Source organism: Saimiri boliviensis, chromosome 14 (genome assembly GCF_048565385.1).
Source record: "Saimiri boliviensis isolate mSaiBol1 chromosome 14, mSaiBol1.pri, whole genome shotgun sequence".
NCBI classification, from domain to species: domain Eukaryota; kingdom Metazoa; phylum Chordata; class Mammalia; order Primates; family Cebidae; genus Saimiri; species Saimiri boliviensis.
The window spans coordinates 36095152-36112965 of NC_133462.1; the positions used below are offsets into that span (position 1 = coordinate 36095152).

At 49.8% G+C, this 17814-nt stretch overlaps 1 protein-coding gene across 13 annotated transcripts in view; it reads right to left on the bottom strand.

Moving 5' to 3' along the window:
- The window catches only part of SMARCA4 (SWI/SNF related BAF chromatin remodeling complex subunit ATPase 4), a 96217-nt gene extending 78606 nt beyond the window's left edge, over nt 1–17611 (bottom strand). For 6 of the 13 annotated variants that reach the window (XM_039466216.2, XM_074384619.1, XM_039466219.2 and 3 more), the window contains exon 1: nt 17306–17611. The gene's annotated coding sequence lies outside the window, so the exon portion shown is untranslated. Of the gene's footprint in view, nt 1–16749; nt 17156–17305 lie in introns of those variants that run through there. The other 7 variants (XM_039466224.2, XM_074384620.1, XM_039466225.2 and 4 more) reach the window with 2 other exon arrangements.
- Between the last annotated feature and the right edge of the window lie 203 nt (nt 17612–17814).

A 17814-nucleotide genomic window follows, 5' to 3' on the forward strand; every position in this document is an offset into this window, starting at 1 on the left:
CAAGCACTGGCCGACCAGCAGCACTGCAGTGTACAGCTGTGGAGCAACTCGATGACCTCAGCTCAGTACTGAGGGGAACAGCATGTGATTCTATTTACTCTCGCTGACTAGTACGTGCTCTGATCACAGAATCATAGGTGAACAGCTTGCTGTATCAAACACACCCTTCCTGACATTCCAGAAGGCACCCTTAGTGGTACTGACTAGGGCCCCTCCGAGTCAATACCACTTTCCCAGGGAAACCACTATATTGACTGTCACTGTAGCTTCCTTTCGCTTGTTACTGAACTTCCAATAAAATGATAGGTGCGGTGGGTCATGCCTATTATATATTATGTGATACATAAATAAGCTAATGTTGGGTGCAGTGGGTCACACCTATAATCCCAGCACTTTGGGAGGCAGAGGCAGGAGGATCGCTTGAGCCCAGGAGTTCAAGACCAGCCTAGGCAACATAGCAAGACCCTGTCTCTACACAGTTGTGTTTTGTTTTTTAATTAGCTACTACAGGGGAGGCTGAGGGGGGAGAACTGCTTGGGCCCAGGAGATCAAGGCTGCAGTGAGTCATGATCTTGGTTAAAACAGAAAGACCTGGCTCCAAAAAAAAAAAAAAAAAGAAAATATGACAATCACACAGAGTCACCATGTCTGGAAGAGGCATCCATTCTTTCAAACTGAGCATTCTTATAGACGTTGTACTCTACCAGGTTCTGGCCAGCACAAATCCAGCTGCTATGAGACTCGTTTGGTGGACAAAGGTATTGGTTCCCTGGGTGTCCAAGAATGAAACTGGTGGTCATAAGGGAGGCATAAGGTTAGCTTTGCTAGTTTTCCAAACTAGTTGTATAATCTACACACACGATCCCGCCTTCCAAACAGGGACAGCATTCCAGTTGCTCTTCATCAACCCCAACACTTGCTGCTGTCAGTCCTTACAACTTTTAACATTCTGGTGAATGTCCAATCACATCTTCTTATGGTCTTCATTTGCATGTCCCTCACAACTAATGGCACTGAGCACCTTTCCATACACTTACTGGCCACTGAGATATCTATTTATTTATTTACATATTTAGAGACAGAGTCTCATTCCATCACCCAAGCTGGAGTACACTGGCATGATCTCAACTCACTGCAACCTTCCCCTCCTAGGTTCAGGCAACTATCGTGCCTCAGTTTCCCAAGTAGCTGAAATTACAGGCATACATCACAATACCTGGCTTACCTGGCATTTTTTTCTTTTTTTCCTTTAAGCAGAGATGGGGTTTCACCATATTGGCCAGGCTGGTCTCAAACTCCTGACTTTGTGATCTGACCACCTTGGCCTCCCAAAGTGCTGAGATTACAGGTGTGAGCCAACACACCTGGCTGACACTTTTACATTTTAAAAGTGGACATTGGCCACATGGTGGCTCACGCCTATAATCCCAGCATTTTGGGAGGCCGAAGCAGGTGGATCACTTGAGGTGAGGAGTTCAATACCAGCCTGGCCAACACGGTGAAACCACATCTCTACTGAAAAAAAACAACAAAAATTAGCCGGGTATGGTGGTGCATACCTGTATTCCCAGCTACTGAGCAGGCTGAGGCAGGAGAATGATTGAACCTGAGAGGCAGAGGTTGCAGTGAGCCAAGATCACACCACTTAGACAGAGCAAGACTCTGTCTCAAAAATAAGAAGAAAAAAAAAAAAAAAAAAAAAAGCTGGCCGGGCTCGGTGGCTCAAGCCTGTAATCCCAGCTCTTTGGGAGGCCGAGGCGGGTGGATCACGAGGTCGAGAGATCGAGACCATCCTGGTCAACATGGTGAAACCCCGTCTCTACTAAAAATACAAAAAAAATTAGCTGGGCATGGTGGCACGTGCCTGTAATCCCAGCTACTCAGGAGGCTGAGGCAGGAGAATTGCCCAAACCCAGGAGGCGGAGGTTGCGGTGAGCCGAGATCGCGCCATTGCACTCCAGCCTGAGTAACAAGAGCGAAACTCCGTCTCAAAAAAATTAAAAAAAAAGCCGGGCGGGGTGGCTCAAGCCTGTAATCCCAGCACTTTGGGAGGCCGAGGCGGGTGGATCACGAGGTCAAGAGATCGAGACCATCCTGGTCAACCTGGTGAAACCCCGTCTCTACTAAAGATACAAAAAATTGGCTGGGCATGGTGGCACGTGCCTGTAATCCCAGCTACTCAGGAGGCTGAGGCAGGAGAATTGCCTGAACCCAGGAGGCGGAGGTTGCGGTGAGCCGAGATGGCGCCATTGCACTCCACCCTGGGTAACAAGAGCGAAACTCCGTCTCAAAAAAAAAAAAAAAAAGCTGAACCATGAAATGAATGACACTCCTGAGGGCTCATGTTCTAAATCAGCCTCCCCCAGCACAAACCTCCAGTAACACTCCTGCCCCGCAATGTTCAGGAACAAAAGACTGGCTTTCCCTCTTGGGGACATACCAGGCAGAAGCAGCTGGCTGGAGAGCAGCAAACCCCTAGGTGCAATCGAGGGCCTGCTGTCATCCATGACGCACCCACCCTGGCAATCAATGCACACAGATTTCGGCGGCTGCCTGCACTTTGTTTTGGGGATAGAGAGCTGCTCTGTCGCCCATGCTGGAGGGCAGTGGTGCGACCTTGGCTCACTGCAACCTCTGCCTCCTGGGTTCAAGCGATTCTACTGCATCAGCCTCCCGAGTAGCTGGGACTACAGCCGCACATCACCACAAGGTTTCACCCTGCTGCCCAGGCTGGTCTCAAACTCCTGAACTCAGGCAATCCGCCTTGGCCTCCCAAAGTGCTAAGATTACAGGCGTGAGCTACCGTGCCCAGCCCACTTTGTTTTGTTTGTTTTGTTTTGTTTTGCTTTTAAAGGCGGGGTTTTATGATGTTGGTCGGGCTGGTCTTGACCTCCCGACCTCAGGTGATCTGCCCACCTTGGCCTCCAAAGTACTTGGATTACAGGTGTGAGCCACCACGTCTGGCCTTTTTTTTTTTTTTTTTTTTTTTGAGACAGGGTCTCCCTCTGTCTCCCAGGCTGGAGTACAATGGCACCATCACACCTCACTGCAGTGTTGAACTCCTGGGCTCAAGTGATCCTCCTACCTCAACCTTCCAAGTAGCTGGGACTACAGGCTCATGCCACTATGCCAGCTAATTTTTGTATTTCTTTGTAGAAATGAGGTCTTGCCATGTTGCCCAAGCTGGTCTCGAACACCTGGGCTCAAGCGATTCACCCACCTCAACCTCCCAAAGTGCTGGGATTACAGGTATGAGCCACCACACCTGGCCTAAGCCACTGTGCCCGACTGGCAAACATCTCTTATCCCTCCTTGCTCCCACAGCCACAAGCCTGATATTGGTCTCAGCCCTCAAACTCCTCCTGGCCAGCTGACCCTTCCTAAAGGGCTGGGTAAACCGAGCCCTGCAGAGAGCTGGATGGGGTGTGGGGCCAGGTTGTCACTGTGCTCCAGCAAGATGTCTACACAGGAGGGCCGAACGAGCATGGCCAGGAAAGGGGTCTAAAGACAAGGAACACCCCTCACTCCACCCCTCCTTCTCCCATCACCAATCATCCCTACCTTTCTATACAGGCACTAAGGATTTGGCACTTTCAGCAAAGTCCTTGGGTCCCCAAAGGTTATCCCTAAGGTGTCTTACACAGTGCCGCTTAGACTCTTGCAAGGGGCCCTCAGTGGTAAGTCACTAGCAGGGGAAATTCACGCAGCACTGAAATCCATTGCAGACCAGGAGGCCACACCTACTCAGACGGAAAAAGCAAAGGACAAGGGGATTCAGGGGCCAAAAGGGCAAGAACAGTTGGTACATGTGTGTGGGAGCCAAATCCAGATGTGTGCGGCCCTTGGATATGGCACTGCCGGGGCCTCCACAAGGAAAAAACAGAGCCTGGGAATCCAGGGCGGCAGCCAGAAGGAATGACCGGCAGTGAAACTACTCTGGCATAATAATCTAAAAGTTTAAAGCTAAAACAGTCAAACCCGTCCAGGAGGACAAGAGATGAAAATACGCTCTCCAGTTCCCTGGCCCAAAGAGTCTGGAAGTGGCATGGCCATATTACCTCAATTTCTCAAGAAGCTCCTCAAGTAGCCAGCAATCAGAACCCCTACACAATCCATGCTGTAGAAGTCTTGGCACCATTAAAAAAGAACTGAAGCCGGCTGTGCTAGCTACTGCTTATAATCCCAGCACTTTGGGAGGCTGAGACAGGCAGATCACTTAAGGCCAAGAGTTCGAGACCAGCTTGGCCAATGTGGTGAAACCCCATCTCTACTAAAAATACAAAAATTTAGCCAGGCGTGGTGGTGTGTGCCTATAGTCTCAGCTACTGGGAGGCTGAGACACAAGAATTGCTTGAACCAGGAGGCAGAGGTTGCAGGGAGACAAGATCATGGCACTGCATTCCAACCTAAGCGACACAGTGAGACCCTGTCTCAAAAAAAAAGAAAGAAAGAAAGCATAACAACATATGCATGTTGCCCAGAAGTGGTGGCTCACAGCTATAATCCCAGCACTTTCAGAGGCTGAGAGGCAAGCAGATCACCTGAGTCCAGGAGTTCGAGACCAGCCTGGCCAAAATGGTAAAACCCCATCTCTATAAAAACAAAAAAATCAGCTGGGCACTGTCGTGTACACTGGTAACCACAGCTGTTTGGAAGACAGAGGCAGGAGAATCACTTGAACCCAAGAGGCAGAGGTTGTAATGAACCATGATCACACCACAGCTCTTCAGCCTGGGAGATAGAACAAGACTCTGTCTCAAAAAAATAAAATTAAATTAAAAAAAAAAACATACATATATACACACACACACACACACACATATATATATATATATATATATATATATATATATGTGTGTGTATGTATGTATGTTAATCCATGCACAGAAGTTACCCCAAAGAAAACATGCACCAAACCGCTGTCAGCACACCCAGTAGCTCTCTCTGATGGCGTGTGACGAGGAACTTACACTTTCCACATCACAGATGTCTGGTGCTTTTTGTTTTTATTTTTTACAATAGCCATCTATTACTTTTTATATCCAGATTTTTAAAGAAAAACTTGTAAGAAAAAAAAAAAGTCTAAATCAGAAAAATACCCATGAAATAAATACCCACAAGAGATGCCCAGGAAGTGTCTTTGTGGAAATAAAAGAGAAAGATCAAAGCATGTGAGGACTACCATATTCTCATTACTTTCAACTTCATCAAAATTATCACTAAAATAGAAACATGTTGACGTTCAAATGTGGAACCAGACTACTTGAGGAAGAGAAGAGGTCTGGTCTGTTTTTTCATGCCATCCCTAGCTTTTGTCTTATGAATCAAAAGCACTGCAGTGACCAGCCCCAGGCAGGGCAGGTTGTTAAGCCGAGATGGGAATTCCTTCGAAATCTGTTTATTGGAATTACGGTGGTTTTTTCCATCTTGCCTGAGAAACCAGCATTGTATTTACATTTGGCCCCAGGATATCTGCTATTTTGTTTTTGGGGGTTTGGGGAAATTTGTTCATGGACACATTTCAGCAGCAGATAGAACATGAGAATCAGGCTATGGTGGGGGTCTCAGTGGATCAGCTGCAATGGGCAGGATGGGTTCTGCAGAACCAGCCCCATTTACTATGCGTGAACTACAAAACAAAATGTTCTCCTCAACCGTCTACAAGAAAACCTTCTCCATCTGACCTGATGGTGCAGGGCACTCATCTGTGAACCCCATTATTATGTATGCGGTGGGTATCTGTGGTCTCAGCGAACTGGTAGAAATGCGTTACTTCTGACAGCGACTGCACTTCTCCAAAGCCAACTACTCTGTGGCCATTTTACTTGGAATACAATTAAGTAGCAAAGCCCTGCCCCACATTTAAAAGGGAATACATTTTAGAAACCAAATCATATTAAGGTGAAAAGTTACAAGGTCTTCTCAGTTCCACCTATAAGGCGTAAGTGCCAAATTGTTACAAAGTATTACTCTTAGCTATGGAAATTATGTATCATTTTCTAGGTGGAAATTTCCCCCCTTTTAATTTTCATTCACTTGAAAACCACTTAAAAGCACCTACCCAAATGACTTAAAGGCATCCAGGATAGTTCTCTGCCCTAAGGGAGTGCCCTCTAACCCCTCCGGGAAGTGTGGTGTCTACACTGCAAGCCTGCAAATGCTATCCTATCCATTAGATGGATGTTTTTCAAGCTCTTCTGACCACAACTACATGTAACAATGTGACCCAGCAGAAACACACAACATCAAGTAACTGCATCAAGTGTCACAAGTCATCCCGACCCATGCTCCCTCTGGAACACCAGCAGTCCCATCCTTTCTTTTAGGCTGGCCAAGGCATACCAGATGGATGTCCTGCGCCACTACTGGGTCTGCTGTGTTATCAGCTAGATACGCAACACTGATTATGATGAGTGACACTGTGTGGAGAGGGCAAGAGGATCCCCACAACAGGGGCATGCAAAGGCCAAGAGTGGGCATCTCATGCAGACTCCATACCTGCCCAGTGTCACTCATGACAGGCCCTCCCCACAGCCACAGCTAGGACTTACTGATGACTACCCCCGAATACTAACAGCACTGACTTCACCAAAGAGTTTCCAAATACCGAGCATCTGGCAGAGAACATAGTTCCTTCCTAGTAGAGCGGACAGCAGAGTGACAGAAACAAATATGATACAATGTCACATAGAAAGTGGAAGTGTTGGTCAGGCGCGGTGGCTCACGCCTGTAAACCCAGCACTTTGGGAGGCCGAGGCGGGTGGATCAAAAGGTCAAGAGATCAGGCCGGGCGCGGTGGCTCAAGCCTGTAATCCCAGCACTTTGGGAGGCCGAGGCGGGTGGATCACGAGGTGGAGAGATCGAGACCATCCCGGTCAACATAGTGAAACCCCGTCTCTACTAAAAATACAAAAAATTAGCTGGGCATAGTGGCACGTGCCTGTAATCCCAGCTACTCGGGAGGCTGAGGCAGGAGAATTGCCTGAACCCAGGAGGCGGAGGTTGCGGTGAGCCGAGATGGCGCCATTGCACTCCAGCCTGGGTAACAAGAGGGAAACTCTGTCTGAAAAAAAAAAAAAAGGTCAAGAGATCGAGACCATCCTGGTCTACATGGTGAAACCCCGCCTCTACTAAAAATACAAAATTAGGCCGGGCGTGGTGGCTCAAGCCTGTAATCCCAGCACTTTGGGAGGCCGAGGCGGGTGGATCACGAGGTCAAGAGATCGAGACCATCCTGGTCAACATGGTGAAACCCTGTCTCTACTAAAAATACAAAAAAATTAGCTGGGCATGGTGGCAAGTGCCTGTAATCCCAGCTACTCAGGAGGCTGAGGCAGGAGAATTGCCTGAACCCAGGAGGCGGAGGTTGCGGTGAGCCGAGATCGCACCATTGCACCCCAGCCTGGGTAACAAGAGCGAAACTCCGTCTCAAAAAAAAGAAAGAAAGAAAAAGAAAGTGAAGTGTTGGCCGGACGCAGTGGCTCAAGCCTGTAATCCCAGCCCTTTGGGAGGCTAAGGCGGGTGGATCACAAGGTCAAGAGATCGAGACCATTCTGGTCAACATGGTGAAACCCCGTCTCTACTAAAAATACAAAAAATTAGCTGGGCATGGTGGTGCGTGCCTGTAATCCCAGCTACTCAGGAGGCTGAGGCAGGAGAATCGCCTGAACCCAGGAGGCGGAGGTTGTGGTGAGCCGAGATCGCGCCATTGCACTCCAGCCTGGGTAACAAGAGTGAAACTCCGTCTCAAAAAAGGAAAAAAAAGAAAGTGGAAGTGTTATAAACAACTATTCAGGGTGGGGCATAGTGGCTCATGCCTGTAATCCTAGCACTTTGGGAGGCCAAGGCAGGCGGATCATGAGCTCAGGAGTTCAAGACCAGCCTGACAAACCGGGTGAAACCCCACCTTTACTGAAAATACAAAATATTAGCCAAGCATGATGGCACCCGCCTGGGGACACTGAAGCAGGAGAATCACTTGAACCCAGGAGGCAGAGGTTGTAGTGAGCAGAGATTGTGTCATTGCACTCCAACCTAGGCAACAGAGCAAGATTCCAGCTCAAAAAAAAAGAAACCCCATCTCTACTAAAATACAAAAATTAGCCAGGCATGCTGGTGGGCGCCTATAATACTAGCTACTCAGGAGGCTGAGGCAGCAGAATTGCTTGAATCCAGGAGGCAGAAGTTGCAGTGAGCCAAGATCACATCATTGGACTCCAGCCTGAACAACAAGAGCAAAACTCCATCCCCCTGCAAAAAAATAAAGTATTCAGGGTGGGTACAGTGGCTCATGCCTGTAATCCCAACACTTTGGGAGGCTGAAACAGGTGAATCACTTGAGGCCAGGAATTCGACGTCAGCCTGGGCAACACGGCAAAACCCTGTCTCTACTAAAACTACAAAAATTAGCTGACATGCGGCTGTAGTCCCAGCTACTTGGGAGGCTGAGGTCGGAGGATCGTTTGAGCCCAGGAGGTCAAGGCTGCCATAAGCTATGACTGCACCACTGCACTCACCGCTGGGTGACAGAGCAACACTCTGTTTTAAAGAAAAAAAGAATGTCACGTAGAAGGTGGAAGTGCTATAAAACGAATCAAGCAGAGTTCACAGGGTTAACAGATGAGAGGCATCTTTCAACGGTGGCCTGGGACCATCTCAGAGATAGAGACATCTGAACAGAGATCTGCAGTGACATGGGCACCATGTGGTTGTTTACCACAGAGGAACAGCAAGGGCAAAAGCCGTAGGGTGGGATTGGGTTTGGCATATTACAAGGCACACCAAGTCAGCCAGCGTGACTAGAGCAGGGAGGGTGGGAAAATTTGCTCCGTTTCTCTACACTCTCACACAGCACTTTTGACACCAACTCAGAGAAAACCAGTTTTCCTCTACTATACTCTCACAACAGAGGGCACTTCTGTGACCAGATGCATGGGTCTTTCCCAAGCAATTCTCCAAGTCTCCAAACACCGGCTGGGTGCCCTACAATTTAAATCAATTCAGACTCTATTTCCCACAAGTTAAGAATGTTATTGGAGGAGGCTGAGGCAGGAGAATTGCCTGAACCCAAGAGGCGGAGGTTGCGGTGAGCCGAGATCATGCCATTGCACTCCAGCCTGGGTAACAAGAGCGAAACTCTGTCTCAAAAAAGAAAAAAAAAAAAAAAAAAAAAGAATGTTATTGGCCAGGCTCAGTGGGCTCACATCTGTAACCACAGCACTTTAGGGGAGGCCAAGGTGGGAGTATTGCCTGAAGCCAAAAGTTTGAAAATAGCCTCGGAAGCACAGCACCTGTCTCTACAAAAAATGTAAAAATTACCTAAGCCTGGCAGTGGTGCGCACCTGTAATCCCAGCTACTCGGAAGGATGGCATGAGTGCAGGAGCTGGAGGCTGCAGTGAGCTATGACTGCACCACTGCATTCCCGGCCTGGGTGACAGAGTGAGACTGTCTCACAAGACTGCTCCCACTGCAAATGCCATGTGCACATCCCAGCCTCCAGTACTTCTGCCCAGCCAGCTATAAATCAGGAATTCCCACAACACCCTCTTCGGTTTGACTGACTTGCTAAAGCAGCTCACAGAACTAAGGCAGGCACTTCACTTCCTATTAATGGCTTATTATAAGGGATATGATTCGGGGTCTACCAGATGGGAGAGATGCAAAGGGCAGGGTACTGGGGCAGAAGGCAGCGCAGAGAGCTTCAATGCCCCTTCTGCATATACCACCCTTTAACCACTTGGTCTTTCTGGTGACCAGCCATACCCTGGGCTATTTAGGGACCCCACTCTGAATCACCTCACAAGCATAGAACTCATCTGTGATCAAAAGGGGCATATTATGAATTTTAAAAGATACACCTATCAGGCCAGGCATGGGGGCTCAGGCCCGTAATCCCAGCACTTTGGGAGGCTGAGGCAGGTGGATCACCTGAGGTCAGGGGTTTGAGACCAGCATGGCCAAACCCCTCTACTAAAAATACAAAAATTAGCCAGGCATGGTGGCAGGCGCCTGTAATCCCAGCTATTCTGGAGGCTGAGGCAAGAGAATTGCTTCAACCTGGGAAGCAGTGATCACCATGCCTCTGCACTCCAGTCTAGCAGAAAAGAGCAAGAATGAGTCTTAAAAAAAAAAAAAAAAAAAAAAAGCTGGGTGTGGTGGCTTACGCCTGTAATCCTAGTACCTAGTACTATGGAAGGCCAAAGTTGGCAGATCACCTGAGGCTGGGAGTTCAAGACCAGCCTGACCAAATGGAAAAACCCCGTCTCTACTAAAAATACAAAGTTGGCCAGCATGGTGGCGAATGCCTGCAATCTCAGCTACTCAGGAACAGAGGCAGAAGAATCGCTTGAACCCAGGAGGCGGAGGTTGCAGTGAGGCAAGATCGCGCCACTGCACTCCAGCCTGGGCAACAAGAGTGAAACTCTGTCAGAAAGAAAAAGAAAGAAATAAAGAAAGGGAGGGAGAGAGGGAAAGAAAGGAAAGGAAGGAAGGAAGGAAGGCAGGCAGGTCGGCTGGCCGGGCACGATGGCTCAAGCCTGTAATCCCAACACTTTGGGAGGCCAAGGTGGGTGGATCACAAGGTCAAGAGATCGAGACCATCCTGGTCTACATGGTGAAACCCCGTCCCTACTAAAAATACAAAAAATTAGCTGGGCATGGTGGTGCATGCCTGTAATCCCAGCTACTCAGGAGGCTGAGGCAGGAGAATTGCTTGAACCCAGGAGGCGGAGGGTGCGGTGAGCCGAGATGGCGCCATTGCACCCCAGCCTGGGTAACAAGAGCGAAACTCCGTCTCCAAAAAAAAAAAAAAAGAAAGAAGGAAGGAAGGAAGGAAGGAAAAAAATTTAAAAAATATAAAAAGGGGGCCAGGCACAGTGGTTCATGCCCATAATCCCAGCACTCTGGGAGGCTAAAGTAGGCAGATTACTTTAGCCAAGAGATTTAAGACCAGCCTGGGAGATAGCAAGACCTCCATCTCTAAGAAAACAAAACATAAAACAAAAATTTTTAATAAACATAAAAAGGCCCCCTTCCTCGAGGCTGACCAAGCCCTACAGTAAGACTTGGCAAAGCCAAGCAGGCCTGGGGTTCAGCCCCTGGCGCCTGGAGTTTGCGGGAAGGCCAGGGAGATTCTGGGAGGAAAATGGAATTCTGACTTCAGAGAGGTTAAGTCACGCAGAATAGAGTCCTGCCTCAAGTCTCTGACTCCAGGGCCTGAGTAAGTGATTCAGGCCAAGGATCAAAAGGAATAGGTTGAAAACCTTCAAGGTCGAGGAAGAGCAGAGCCACTCCCACAGGCGGGAGCCCCCAGGAGATGCCTCCAGGAGGCAAGCAAGACCTTCAGGTGCCCAGCCAGTCCAGGCTGTCCACAATCACATTTGATCATCACAGGGCCAGTTTCAGCTCCCTGGGCACAATGAGACATCCACTGTGCCCCTTTACTGGGACTTTCGGGACAAGCCAGGGTCACATGCAGCACATCCTCCCCCTTAAGTCTCCCACTGGAACAGGTGAGCAGCAACCGTCTCATCAGCCACCTGCTTCCTGAGCCAGTGGGGCGTGACTTGCCAGCTTCAAAGACAGAACTTAAAAATCCCCTAAGAGCTAGCACAGTGGATCATGCCTGTAATCACAGCTGGTCAGGAGGTGGAGACCAGAGGATCACTTGAGTCCAGGAGTTTAAGACCAGCCTGGGAAACACAGCTAGTCTCCATCTCTAAAAAAATAAAAAGTGGCCAGGTACGGTGGCTCATGCCTGTAATCCCAGCACTTTGAGAGGAGGCTGAGGCGGGCGGATCACCTGAGATTAGGAGTTTGACACCAGCCTGACCAATATGGTGAAACCCGTCTTGAAAAAAAAAGAAAAAAAAAATGAAAAAGTGGAAAAAAAAAACCACCTCGAAGAACCATTTTCAAGTCGACCACTTTTTTTTTTTTTTTTTTTGACCACTATTAAAAACAGGGCCCATGCTCCTCTATCACACTCGCAGCTGGCTGCACACAGTGCAAAACGATTCCCAGTGACCAGTGTCTACATACACAAATGAAGCTATACTCCTTTAATAAGCAAAGCTATGGAAACCAGTCTGGGACTTTAAAAACATTTGAAAGGGGCCAGGGCTGGTTTACGCCCTGCAAACATTTACCTGTTTTCTAAAGAAAGCCTCCTTCCCTCAGGGAATTGGAGGGAAATCGATGCATCCTTTCTTCTGTCCTGTAAAGTTCTATTTCCCAGGAAACCCAGCTACACCTAGCACTTCCATCCAGGTCCTTTTCCATATATGAAGCAGAATTGGGGCCACAATTCACATGCCCGTCAATTGATTAATAAAAATTAATCAATTTCTGAAAAATTAATGTCCTCAGGAAGCAGTTAACAGAAAACTTTAATCAAGATATTACTGGGCATACTAATGAGCCCGGTATGTCTCCTTAGGGATGACACCTATGAGGCTGGCAGCAACTGATGCTCAATTCAGCCTCAGACTTGATTCTGACCCGTTCCCTCTCATAACATTCCCCCAGTATTCCAGCAGTTGCTGTCCTTCCCACCCTCCCCACTTTTTAAAGATAGGCTCTTGTTCTGTTACCCAGACTGGAGTGCAGTGGTGCGATCACAGCTTACTGCAGCCTCCACCTCCCGGGTTTGATCAACTCAACCTCCCAAGTAGCTGGGACTACAGGCATGCAACATCACACCTGGCTAACTTTTAAATTTTTTGTAGAAATGGGGCTTCGCCATGCTGCCCAAGCTGGTCTTGGACTCCTGGGATCAAGCCATTCACCCTGCTCAGCCTCACAAAGTGTGGGGATTACAGGCATGAGCCACTGCACTTGACTGAACATTTGGTATTTTAAAAAACCCATTAACCCACACCACTAAGCACACTCTCCCCTTTCCAGTGCCTTATGGTGAAATTTCAAAGTACCTTATGGTGAAATTTCCAGTACCTTATGATGAAATTTATGGTGGTGGTTTTTTTCACCACCTAACATCTTAGTCAATGACGGACCAAATATACAATAGTCCCATTATGTTATACCTTCCTCCTTGAATTGACTAATTAGAAAAAAATTTTAAAGATAACACTTCATTTTTCGGCCAGGTGCGGTGGCTCATGCCTGTAATCCCAGCACTTTGGGAGGCCGAGACAGGTGGATCACAAGGTTAGAAGTTCAAGACCAGCCTGGCCAAGATGGTAAAACCCTGTCTCTACTAAAAGTACAAAAAGAAAAAAAAAAAAGCCGGGTACAGTGGCAGGCACCGGAGGCCGAGGCAGGAGAATTGCTTGAACCTGGCGACAGAGGTTACAGTGAGCTGAGATCATACTGCTGCACTCCAGCCTGGGCGATATAATGAGACTCCATCTCAAAAAAAAAAAAAAAAAAAAAAAAAAAAAAAAAAATACTGTATTTTTCCCATACATTTTCTATGTTTAGATATACTTAGATACACAAATACTCACCATCGGATCACGATGGCCTACAGTCGGTACAGTGACATGCTGTACAGGTTTACAGCCTGGGAGCAAGAGGCTATCCCACAAAGCCTACGCATGGACTAGGCTCCACATCTACATGTGTGTAAGCACACTCTATGATCTTCTCACAACCACAACATCATCTCGCAATGCGTTTCTCAGAATGTATCCTTGTTGTTAAGCAATGTGTGACCATTAAGGACAAAATGCAGGAGCTGATTCCTTTGCTACCACTTTGAAATACATAGAACTTATTACAAGAGAAAAAACATATTATCTATGTTGTCCCACCAGGCTGTTTCAGGAATCCTAATAAATGATGAGAGCTAACAACTTTGGAGCACAACGTGTCAGGCACCACCATAAGCACTACGCATTTGTCCCTGGTTGTTGAGCTCTTGCAGCAATCCTACAAGCTGGATACTAGCACTGTCCCCTTTGCAAATTAAGAGTGGGATGTGAGCTACTGAGAACAGGACCCTTGTCTGCCCATTCCCCACAGAATCCCCAGCTCCCCAGCAATATCTGCCACATGGCAGGCACTCAATGCATGCTTGTTCACCACATAAAAGAGGAAGAGTAGCTGGGTCATCTCTTGCACAACTCCAGGGGGTGCCACTCACATTGTGTACTGTCTATAGGAACCATGAATGGGTTCCTCTGTGCCATGGCAGCCCTGATGACTGAGGGATGCAAAAAGGCAAACCCAGGAGTCAACCCCAGGAAGCTGACTTAAGAGCCCTTGCAAAAAGAAAATAACCCTGGGCCTCAGTTTCCTCACTGATAGAAAGTTCCACCAGGCTGGCGGGGTGCAGTAGCTCACACCTATAATCCCAGCACTTTGGGAGGCTAAGGCGGGTGGACCACGAGGTCAAGAGATCGAGACCATCCTGGTCAACATGGTGAAACCCCATCTCCACTAAAAATACAAAAAATTAGCTGGGCATGGTGGCACGTGCCTGTAATCCCAGCTACTCAGGAGGCTGAGGCAGGAGAATTGCCTGAACCCAGAAGGCGGAGGTTGCGGTGAGCCAAGATTGCGCCATTGCACTCCAGCCTGGATATCAAGAGCGAAACTCCATCTCCAAGAAAAAAAAAAAATCAGCTGGTCATGGTGGCACATGCCTGTAGTCCCAGCTACTCAGGAGGTTGAGGCAGGAGAATTGCTTAAACCCCAGGAGACAGATGTTGTAGTGAGCCAAGATCATGCCACTGTACTCCAGCCTGGGCAACAGACTGAGAGTCTGTCATTAAAAAAAAAAAAAAAAATCGAGTGCACACTATGCATCGGGTGCCCAGTGTGTTAGCAGCTTCCCACGTGACCTCATTCAACCCTCACAAGAAGCCTGTGAAGTGTCAGGCATCCTTGTCCTACCTGTTTCACAAGTGGGGGGCCCTAGTGCTAAGTAAGCACCTCACTTGAGGTTAAGCTATGATTTAGAGAACGGGGTGTGAATTCAGGAGGTCAGATTAGAGATAGGAGGACAACTGAGGTTTGGGAAAACAATGACTTGGAAAGCTCAAAAACAAACAACTAATGTGCGTCCCTTATAACCCATCCCCAGTTCTGCACCAAGCTTTTTCTTTTCTTTTCTTTTCTTTTTTCTTTTTAAGACAGTCTTACTCTGGTGCCCAGGCTGGAATGCAGGAGCCCGAGAATGGCTCACCGCAGCCTCTACCTCTCTGGCTCAAGCAATCCTCCCACCCCTGCCTCCTGAGTAGCTGGAACCACTGGTGCATGCCACCACACTCAGCTAATTTTTGCATTTTTTTGGAGAGATGAGGTCTCTATGTTGCCCAGGTTAGTCTCAAACTCCTGGTCTCAAGCAATTCTCCCACCTCAGCCTCCCAAACTGCTGGGATTGCCCAAAGCCACTGCACCCGATCCTGCAGCAGGCCTTGAACAAAGATGCTCACGTGATCTTCCACAGGACCCTCTCCTTCAATCCACAGATGTTCACTAAAGACCTACTATGTGTCAGGCCCAGGGTACTCTGGGGCTAGCAAGGTAGACACAGTCCCAGCTCTCACCGTGCTGGTGGTGACAGCCACACGAGAAAGGCCCAAGGTGATGTGTGAGCGTTAACTGAGGGAAACAACGGCTAGTCCAAGGTGGCTAGGGAAAGTCAAAACACAATCCTGGTCAGGTGAGGTGGCTCACATATGCAATCCCAGCACTTTGGGAGGTGGAGGTGGGTGGATCACCTGAAGTCAGGAGTGTGAGACCAGCCTGGCCCCAAAAGGGCCCCATCTCTACTAAAAATAAAAAATAAAAAAAATTACCCAGTCATGGTGGTGGGCACCTGTAGTCCCAGCTATTTGGGAGGCTGAGGCAGGAGAATCACTTGAACGCAGAAGGCAGAGGCTGCAGGAAGCCGAGATCGGGATACTGCACTCCAGCCTGGGCAACAGGCGAGATTCCATCTCCCCCCCCCAAAAAAAAAAAAAAAAGCTACATATCCTCCCTGATTTTGAGGCCCCCTCTTCCAGGCAGCCCCCATGATCTCCAGCTACCACCCATCTCCTGCATGTCTGCTGCATCCCTCTCACCGTGCAGGTTACAAGCATTAAATGACAGGCTAGGAGGGTTTGTTCCCACATTTACCACCTGCTCCCCTCCGAGACTGCAGAGACTCCAGGGGCCAACCCCCGACCATCCAACACTCGGTAGGGCCTCAACAAGTATTTGCTGAACAATGAGGGACACTGGACCAGACAATAACAATACTGCTTCCCACTTGCCAGGAACCATTTCACAGGCGTTCACCAATTCCATTTGTGAGATTACCCGCTTTCACAAAGGAGGAAAACTAAGAGGTTCAGAGAGGTTAAGCCACTTCCCTAAAGTGACAGTGTGCTAAGTGACTGCCAGCACCAGGAATCAAACTTGAATGCAGCCTATCAATCCAAACTGAAAACTTGTTTCAAATTCTTGCGAAGTGTCTTTTCCACTTACTCACTTTGCACTTTCCCCAAGGAGTCACTGACCAAAAGAAAAAAAATCAACACTGGTGTCTTCAAGATAGGGACAAAACACTCGCCTCAAAGGTCCACGTTTGGGGGGGGGGGGGGGGAGGAAGCCTTCACCTGAAAAACCAACTGGGAAGGAAGAAAAAGGGTGCAAAAGCAAAGCACTGCTTTTACACAGCAAACGATTTCCTCTGCGGTCCGCTACTTGCAGCCGACCCCATCCCCAAACTTCCCCAACCCCAATTCGGACAAACATTCTGAAGTCACTAATACCAAGGGACTGGAGGAGTCCTTTACCTTTCCTTGAAAATCTGGAATGACGCGTTTTTAAGACAATTTGAGGTCGGCTAGCCCAAGGGGGCCGCTAATGCCCGTGTCCGGTCGACGCCGGACATTTCTGCAGGTTTGGCTACTGAGCCCCAATCGCAGCTTCGCCAAAAAGGCAACATTCGGGTCTGACTCGTTACCACGCAGCCAGAAAAGCCCCAACGCCTGCCTATTGTTGCAAGCGCTGAAACTGGGAGGGCGACTGGGGGTGCCGGGCGAGGGGGGCGAGCTTTGTCCCGCGACCCCGGCGAGAGCGCGCGCGGAGGGGATTGCGCGGCCTCCACGCGGCCCCGGTCCCCCACCCGCCCCGCCGCTCCGCGGGGACCGTCTCTGCCGCGGCCTCGCGACGCTGTGGCCTTCCCCACGCGCGCAGCTGCCGGCCGGGTTTCTTGACCCTCGGGCGCCGCCGTAACCCGGCCCCGCACCGGGCGCGCCGGTAGCCCCCTCCCCCCTCAGCGCCCCGGCTCCATTCAAACCGCCCTCCCCAGCCCCGCGCCGCGCTGCCCCCGCGGCCCGCGTTCCTTACCGGGAGCGGCTGGCACCGTCGCCTTCCCGGCGCCGCCCCCGCCCCTCCGCGCGGGGCCGGGGGCAGAGTGAGCGTCTCGCGTCTCCTCACGAAACAAAGAAGCCGCCGCCGCCGCCGCCAAGCGAGGGGAAGCCTCACGCGCGCACCCGCCTCCCTCGGCCACCGCCCCCCCTTCACACACACACGAGCGCGCCGCCCGCGTCCCCGCTGCGCGCGCGCTCGCTGGCTCCCCTCCCCCCAGCACCGCGAACGGCCTCTCCAGCTTCCGCCGCCCGCCCGGACTCGTGCGCGCGCCAGTCCGCCCTTCCGCTCCCTGCGCGCGTGCGCTCCCACCCCTAGGCTGACAGAGGTGGGCGTGTCCAGGAGGAAGCACGCGCGCCCGGCGCACCGCCCCACTCGGGCCGCTGTAACCCCGCGCCTGCGCACGGGTAGCTTTGCCCTCACGCCGCGCATCCTGACGCCCCGGAGCATGCGCACAGCGGGCGTCACTGCGGTGGCGGCGACGGCAG